A 9187-nucleotide genomic window follows, 5' to 3' on the forward strand; every position below is an offset into this window, starting at 1 on the left:
TGCCCATAGGAAGGTTGCAAGGGGTAACAGTCGATATTGAGGGCGTGAGTGCGCAGGCAGATTTTGAATTTATAGAGATTGTCGATGACATCAATCCCTATCCCACATTGTTATGAATAGACTGGGCCATCGATATGAATGGAGTCATCAACCTGAAGAAGCGCAAAATGATCTTCGAGAAAAAGTTACTACGCATAGTAGTCCCACTGTACCCAGTTGAAGGAGCGTGCTACATTGAGTCAGTGCGCGACGATCATAGCGATGATGATCTCGATTTTATTTACAAGATAACTACACGAGACCAAGATTGGGTGAATCCAACTATATATGGGAGGATCTTGTGGGAGCGTGAAAGCTCCTACACTTCGGATTTAGATGAAGAAGTATAGCGTTGGAAGAATTGGTTACACTAAGTGACAATGCTGAATTACAACAAGATGGTTAGATCACTGCGTTGCATGACAATCGAGGCAAGAGAGCTACTGACATATGATGGATTGACAGTGGTGGATGAATTCCTGAGAAAATTTGAAAGTGCGGCACCAGAACAACAGCGGTTTGATGCATTGAAATGGGCACTATGTGCAACACCCGAACGATGGTGGGGTACACATCAAGTAAACTTTGAGGACTAGCACGGATGTAGAAGGATGATGCGCCTATGGTTTGGAAGCCCCCAACTTTGAACAAGAGTTGGGAAGCAAGGATGGAGCAACTTGCACACCCACCTATGTCGATGGGTACAGATGTGTGCTATGCAGCCCACTCAAGCACACCCCAAACTAAGGATCGAAAATCAGAATAGGACGCAGCAGCAGGAAAGGCGATGCGCACCACAAACATTCCACGTGGAAGCATTCAATAAGGTATGCAGAGTCCTGAACAAGGTTCACCAGGTGAGACAAATAGATTGGGACTTGCATGTGCCAGTGATTCGATGGGCCTATAGGGCCATGTGCAAAAACCTGAGCGTGGAGATGATTCCAAAGTTGAGGAGCAGAGTCGAGACCATAGTTTTGGAGGAAAGGAATCCTCACGTAATAGCTCCCACAGTTGGGAAAATACGTGAGGACTAGGATGAGGGAATTATGTGGCTACGCGAGGGTGAACATATGCAGATTTAGGAAGCCATTCGGTGAGGGAACCTTAAACTTCGAGAACTCGAAGAAGATCGGGTATGATTGAGGGAGAAACGCATGGTAATGGATGCAGAGATAAAAAAATGGAAAATGAAATCGTGCAAGCATGTCGCGTCGATAAACTAATAATGACAGGACAAGATATGGGCAGCCATACTATTGCATTAGAAGATTATCGCCGAGCATTTGTGACTCTACTACCATGGCTATGACCGCACCTTATCAGACAAAGTAACTAGGGGAGCGCACCGCATAAGGAAGAATGTGCGGTGTTGACTGTCACGAGGGTAATTGAAGAGTGCCCGTAGACTAGGTGGGAAGGTGAATTGAAGCCTCGCAAAAGTGGTGCGACCACCTGACTATCCGTAGGGAGCACAGTATTAGCGCTCCAAGTAGTTGAAAGAGAGCACAGGACTATAAAAGAGTTTGTGAGGGAGCTGCGCGATAAGGGGGTTGCACGTAGGATCAGTATGTCACAAGGGTCACGCCCGTGCAAAGGGGGCTACGCTGCCATGTGGGTAGGCTGGGATGTGATTATTGGTGTCACTGTTCATGACAAGATATCCAATTTAAGACAAAGAGGAGTGGGTGGCGGGCAATTAAGACACGAAGTCAGAACTAGATTTGGGACGATCTGCCGCCAAGAATGCATTAATGACTTAGAAATGGGGGGAACGGTCATATTCAAATTCGCAAGATGCTATAAAACTACCAAGGTTGGCCACAAGACAACACTTGTTTATTTGAGATTTGAGCTGTTACAGAGAGCCCATAGTGTTGAGCACCAAGCGGTATCTGAGCCTCTGAAGTCACTTACAACTACAGACAACTCAAACAAGATGACAACTACCAGGAGAGGTGTGGGGTTTGTCGAAAGTACCACTGAGGAAGCCGCACAGAGCCCTACACTGCAGGTGGGGGATGCATCAGAAATTCTGAAATTGCCCCAGACGCCGAGGCCCAAGACGGATCCATAGGCAGTGGGACCAATCTGCATGTCCCCGCGAAATTCGTGGTTTGGTAAACTTTCTATGGAAGACAAGGGCAAGACTATTAATCTTGAGACAGATGATGAGGAAGAGGACCTCCAGGATTTCGTAGAGGAGATAGAGGTAGATGAAGAAATGGAAGAAGACATCCAGCTGGTGCGCGCTGCAGCAAAACTACCCGAGTATGTCCCTCCACAGAAAGGGAAAGCAAAAGTACCCAAGGATTTGGATGCCATTAAGAGCGCACTCCAACCCTGCTCCTCCCAGATGGAATTCTGTTGGAAGGTCTGGTTTTGGGCCATGTGCCCACAATGAAATTTGAAGATTGGGACCTCATGGACAGTGAAAAGTTCCCACATTTGGAGACTAGCAAACTCATGAAACAGAGCAAGGAGGGGTCCATTACAATGCTAGAACCGCAGAAATGGTTGTGCAGTGTGGAGAAGGTCAGGCTACTCCACCTCCTATGGATTCCGTATTTTCACCGTGCACCGAATACGATCTTTGTCATCAGGCAACTACTTTTCCTGGTACACAACGGGTACCTGTGGCTGGAGGAGCCCATTCCCTTCACAGAGGAGCTTATTCATAGGATTTATCGGTTTCCCTATAAAGGAAGGGACCCCGCGGAAATAGCTGGAAAATATGGAGATTTGGCGCTTGTAGAGGCTATGAAGAAGAAATACAAGTTGGAAAAGAAGCAGAGAGGCTACATAATTAGTATCATTCTAGACAAATGGGTGTGCGTAGCCACCTAAATACTGGCCAGAAAGGTGATGAGAAAATGCCGTAGCAACAAGGTACCAGTGATAGTCATCACACTGGCAGAATAATGAGAGGAGGGGGTCCAATTCAACTCAGCCGCCTTCCTCTGTGAATAATTCCTCACCAACTGCAAGGAAGTCCAAGAGCAGGGCAAGACCTTCCACTACGCGTGGTTGCCTTTGTCCATCATACTAGTGTCAGGGGAACTGCCCGAGGATAGTCAGTTCCCTCCTCTTGAATAGGACTTGCTAGAGGTGGCAAAATACACGTCACTCTGGGCAATAAAGGATGCCACGAGGATTCGTGAAACCAAGATAATCTAGGTGCTCATGGAGGTGAGCATTCGGATGTGGATCAACAAGAGGCCACGCCTATCCCCCACAGTGTACGATAGTCTGCAGAACTTTGCAAACTTCAAGGCAGATATGCATAACATGTACATTAAGGCATGTAAGGATCCGACGCAGAACTGGACCAAACAGCCGTTCATCGTGATTGATGATGCCATTTTTGTTGTGCTCGACTCATGGCCACTCGAGTGGCACGCCCCAGATCTGGTAGTGCGTGATAAGACAACAGTACTTAAAGCGTGCGTCTAGCCTTGGATTGATGAGGATTTTCACATCATTGCTGATATCAAAGGAAAGCTCACACAAATGAAGGTGATGCATGCTTTAGGACAAGGATTTGCCCTTGAAAGCAAGCATTCAACAGAAAGAGTAGAGTAGATCCAGCAGACAATAGAACAGTGCATTGTGGACCTTCACACAACACATGCACAGTTGGAGGGGCTTTGTGCCGAGATCGCCACACCAGCAGAGTGACTTGGGACAAGTCACAATGATTGTGTTGGGGGCATGTTGGGCATGGGATCCCCCGTAGCAAGATTTGGGGCTCAAAGCCCAAGTTTTGGTCAAAGATGGTGTAAGACTCCACAAATTGCGGGTGCGGAGCGCGAAGTCTATGATGAGTCATAGGGTTGTCTTCCCTAAAATATTGTAATTTAATGTAAAGTTCTATCGGCCTACCTATGGTCCGTGGACCATGGGATTGTATAAATAGAGCGAGGCTCTAAGTGTAAAGATAGCGGGGGGGAAAGTAGATGAGAAAGAGAATAACGAAGTCATGATTCAAGGTTAAGAGTGAGATCTGAAGTGCACTAGGTCGTAGTAGTAGGAAGAGGCTCTGCAGCTGAGTGCACAGAGGCCTAGTAGAGTCCACAGCTAAGTGCATAGACCCCTGCAGCTCAGTACGCAGGGCAGAGTTGGGTCTATACTTGGAATTGAAAGTTAGTAAAGAGAAGTTTACTCTGTGCATTTGTTCTTGAAATTGTCTTTTAATGTTATGCATTACTTTTACTCTGTTTATTTACTTCGCGCACTTGATGAATACTCATATGAATCCTTATATGTAAATTTAGTCTAAGTAATTAGATAACAGAGACTAATTAAGGGAGACTTGGGTAAATAACACGGGTCGCATTGTGACTAGACCTGCACGAAGATAGTATCATAGGACGCTGGGTGCCCGTAGGTGCGTGTACCAATCACCTCATATCAGACATCCCCAGGGTGCGGAAACCTGGTTCTAACACCCTCCCATACTACTTCGGGTGAGACCTCAGTTGGCACTTCGTGGACTGTTGCTGAAAGGGCCAGTAGTACCGTGATTTTCTTGGATAAATCACTTCTGAACCTGGGTCGGGCCCTACTAAGCCAACAGTTGCATAGCGGTATGATGCGCCAAGTGAGGAGATGTCCAGGAATCCCATTTCCTCCAGAATGTATTTGTGCAAGCAACTACGATACTTGAGCACCAAATGTTTTTTTGAATATTTGATTCCCAACTTTGTGCGCAGGGTATGGAAAATATTCACCATCTCATGCATATCTTGATCTCTTTATTTTCATAGAATTTTCCATTGTATGTACTTGTCATCACAGCTCCCCAAGGGGTAACATTTTTCTTTGTTGCGTCTTAGAAATATTTCTAAGTGGATGTGACTAAAAATAGTAAGGGTTCTCTCTCATCCCTCTGTTCACAATAGGTTTCGCACCAGTCCTTGACATGGGGGGAGGCTTTGAGGAGTGCAAAAGTAATATTTTCCTAATTGGAAAATTCATGAATTGAAAAATATCCTTCCAAAAAATTTAAACATCTTTCTACGTTGTCTACATCTATCTAGCCTTAAAATATGGGAATTTCAAATTTTACTTGCACCTTAAAGGGAGTTGTGCCTCCAGAGCGGCTATTGTATGAATATGCGTTTCTTGTGGGTAGCCACCAAAGGATCTGGGCAAAGTTATCCATCATCGCATCCCTCTATCACTCGAGGGCTTCCGTTAGTAAATTTTTGAAAGGATCCTCCGCTCCCTAATCTTTCTTTTCTTTTTCCATGGGAGGTCATTGAGGTTTGTGAGCTTCTTCTTGTAAGGCTTCAACCCGTTCGAGCCCTAACTCCTTATACCATGATGTCATTGGGGACATGCAAGAAAAATAGAGAAGAGTAGGCCGCTTTGATTAAACTTATCCAGACTTATGCAAGAACACAACAACATACATATATAAACATAAACAAAAATATGTAACATAAATAAATATTCATTTCATTAATACCAAAGAACTGAAATATTCTTACAAACATAATGGAAATAAACTAGCTTGGGTGATGGTAGCTTATCTTTGAGGATAGATGTGGCAACTAAATGCCTCTGAATTGTGTTACAATGAGGCTAAAGGGCCTTTCTATTATTGAACCATAAGGGAAAACCCTAAACAACCAAAACGCTAACCTAAGGAGATGGAACACCAAGCGTTTGTGGGCCTCGTCAAGGTTAGTTGGGCAACCAACTTCCTAGGGTTATAACTTGGTTATATGAACTCCATTTGGAACGTATGATACCTTGTTGGAAATATATATCAGAGTACTACAAGATTTGTCTTTGGACCCTATCTATGGCTACAAGCCTACAGTGGACCTGAAAAATCACGTCGTTTAGGGGGTCAAAAACAACTCTATAAGTTCAGGGCCTAAAAAACTACTAAAAATAGTAAATGCTACTATAATCAAGGAAATAGATGAAGCTAACTAGGGGTCTAGGTGGAATAGGCAGTTGGCCACCAATATCGACCTGGATCAACTAGCCCCTCCAAGAAAAGTACTGGTAGGTGGCCTCCCTACTAACAGTGAACTATACTAGGTATGTGATATGATAGAAGCAACGTCACCCCTAAGATGACTAGGAACCACTGCTGACCCCCTCCACACATTTCCAAGTGTAACCACACCTAAATAAGGAACAAGAATCATTGGTACCCTCTGTCTAGGATTAATAACCATGGTCGACGTAGATAATGGAGTGGGCATAGAAATAGAGAGAGGAAATTGGTGGAATGACCCAAGAAGAAGTGATAGGCAAATACAGAGGAGTAGGTAGAGCCACACTGAGTGGTGGAAATAATGACATGGAAGTTAACACTATCAATACAGAGGTAAATATGTCTCAGACTCTGCCATAGGATAGATAATTGACAATGGTAAAAATGTATAAGCAGGCGTGGAACTATCAGGATTCAATTGTAACAACTCAGGTCCCAGTGGATTGGTCAAAGGTGGACTAGCGAGAGCATCAAAATCATATTCCAAAGTTTCAATGGAAATTAGATCACTACCAGAAGGACGAGGTATAGATTCCAAAAATATGTGTTGATCTAAGTCTTGAGCACCGATAGACACTATCCATGTATAAGTAAGAAGTCCACGTCATTCAAGAGGAAAACCATGAAGATGACGTGACTGATGATGACTATATTCATCTAGGCTAAAAAATTATAAATTAACACAATTATGTTAGTGCAAACACCCTATGGCCAAAACTATTGACTTGGACCAAACAACACACACTGGAAAATTTTTAAGAGGTAGTCACACAAGAAAAAAAATAGAAAGAAGCTAGAGGTGGGATAGATATATTAGCGACATACTTGCCATCCCTTTTAGCTGCAAACTTGGTGCAAGTGCCCTTATTATCCGTGGGGAACCATTCGAGAGGAATGAGATAATATGACTAATATATGTACCAAGTACAAAGAAGACGAGCCGAACCTTGCACCTATGTATGATCCCTAAAAAGATTGGCCATTATGGTTACCACCAACAATAATACATCTTTAGGGGACGGTCGTAATCCAAATTCACACGCAAGTGCAGGACACTTAGCCTAGAGAGATAAGACTAAAACCCCCTTGAGAGTTGCCTCCCAAGTGACCCCAAAGTGATACAACGGAAATCTAATACCATGATTTGTAATATGTGAAAATTCCACAATCCACGCCACTCGAAACTAAGAAAAATGGGGTATTTCACCTCGCCCAACCCAAGTGCGACCTCATGATTGACCCTCATGTTAGAAGGGCTTCCGAGACCGTGCTACTACAAGTGGATTTGTCTCCATACCACAAGATGCAAAGTATGTTTTGTAGTCTTGGAGCAGTTGACTCACACACCTATCTCCAAGACCCTAGCCTAAGATAGTGTTGGTGTACTACCAGTAAAAAGAAAAGGACGAGTCTAGTTGATTTTATTATCACATTAATCTTAAGTGGCTATTGTCTACATAGTTGGGATACAACATGAAACTTAGATGGTGTGAATGACTCTTGTTAGTAACCTTGATGCAACTATATAGAAATTATTCTTTTCACTTTGATGAATTCTAGTTATAGGAGGGTAAGATTTGTTCACAAAAAATCAATACCTATGATAATGCACCTCTCACTAAATTCACAAATGTAACAAACCCCAAATTTATAAATATTTTGACCCAAAAACCAAACCAAAAATCAAAGAAACTGAAAAGAGGCCAAAGAAATGTTCATAATCTAGAACACAAAGTACTTCAAAAGCATCATAGCTAGGAAAACAAAGCCAAAGAAACAAAGGCACTCAAGCAATTGAAAATAAAGCCAAAAGTGAAAGAGGAAGGCAATGCCAACAAGCTAGGGATGTATCACAATGGCTCAATAGAGGCCAATGTTCTACAAAGGTCAAAACCAAACCCTAGAGGAAGGAAGGCCTAAACATGATAAACTGAGAATGATAAAAAGCAATGGAAACACACTCAAATAATCTTTTTTAGATGAGAATTGCACAACCAATCACAACACCACCAATTGTGACAAAAAAAAACAAGAGAAATCACTCAAACATAAGTAATAAAATCCAAACAAAGGAAAAATTCAATAATAATAATAATAATAATAATAATAATAATAATAATACAATCTTATCTGTTAATATATGAACTAAAAATATGCGAAATTTTGGATCCAAAAATGAGGACAATAGCCCCAACCAAAACGCTCTAAACCTCTAAGGAAAACCCTAGAGTAGCACCAAAGGAAGGATCCAACACAAAAAATAAGAGTACACTTAGATCTGATATGTTTTACAGTTGAAATAAATAATAAAAACAAGTTCTAAAGAGAAACACCTAAAAAATAAAGCAAAAAAATGAAAGAAAAACACCACAATTGGAAAACAAATCACAGAAAATAGGCTGATTTTTCAATCAGCCATATCTTCCTCACAAAGACTCCATTTCAAGGGTTTTTTTGTTTTGTTTTTTTCTGGGGTAAAATTTCAAGAGGATTACAGATCTATGGTTATTCTTATTTAATTATGAGCAAAAAATAACAGAAACAAACATAAAAGACAACAACATGTGAGGGGAAAATGAAAAACACACTAGTTGATGTTCAATTGGACATAACTTCTTTGTATGGAGTCCATTTTTTGTTTTTTTTGGTGTAGAGATCAAAGAGGAATCTATATCTATGAAAAGTTTTTATCAAACTATTTAAACAAAAGAGCATAAATTGATTAAACAGTCACAACCTGTTATTCTCTAAAAAGGAAAAACATAAACAAAATCTCTAGATCTAAGATCAACTTGGATATGAAGCAATTAAAATGAATGGAGATCAAAATGAATCCAATAAACCATAAAGAACTCAATGGGAAACAAAAAAACTAGATCCAAAGAAAAATACAAGGGATCTAAAGACAAACATGGTAATCTCTCATTGAAAGCACCATTTATGTTACAGGAAAATTTTACCAGAGAAAGTTGATTGCTTTTCACCCAGTATATCAGAGAATTATCTACCCATATTTGTGTGTGATCATGAAAAATATAAAATAATCAAACCCCAATACTTTGTTATACAAATTAATATATTCAACACTTGCACATGATAAGATGGAGATTAGAAGTTGGAACCTAGTATCCTCGC

Source organism: Pinus tabuliformis, chromosome 6 (assembly GCF_031772625.1).
Source record: "Pinus tabuliformis cultivar Carrire ecotype Pingquan chromosome 6, CPIR1, whole genome shotgun sequence".
NCBI lineage: Eukaryota > Viridiplantae > Streptophyta > Pinopsida > Pinales > Pinaceae > Pinus > Pinus tabuliformis.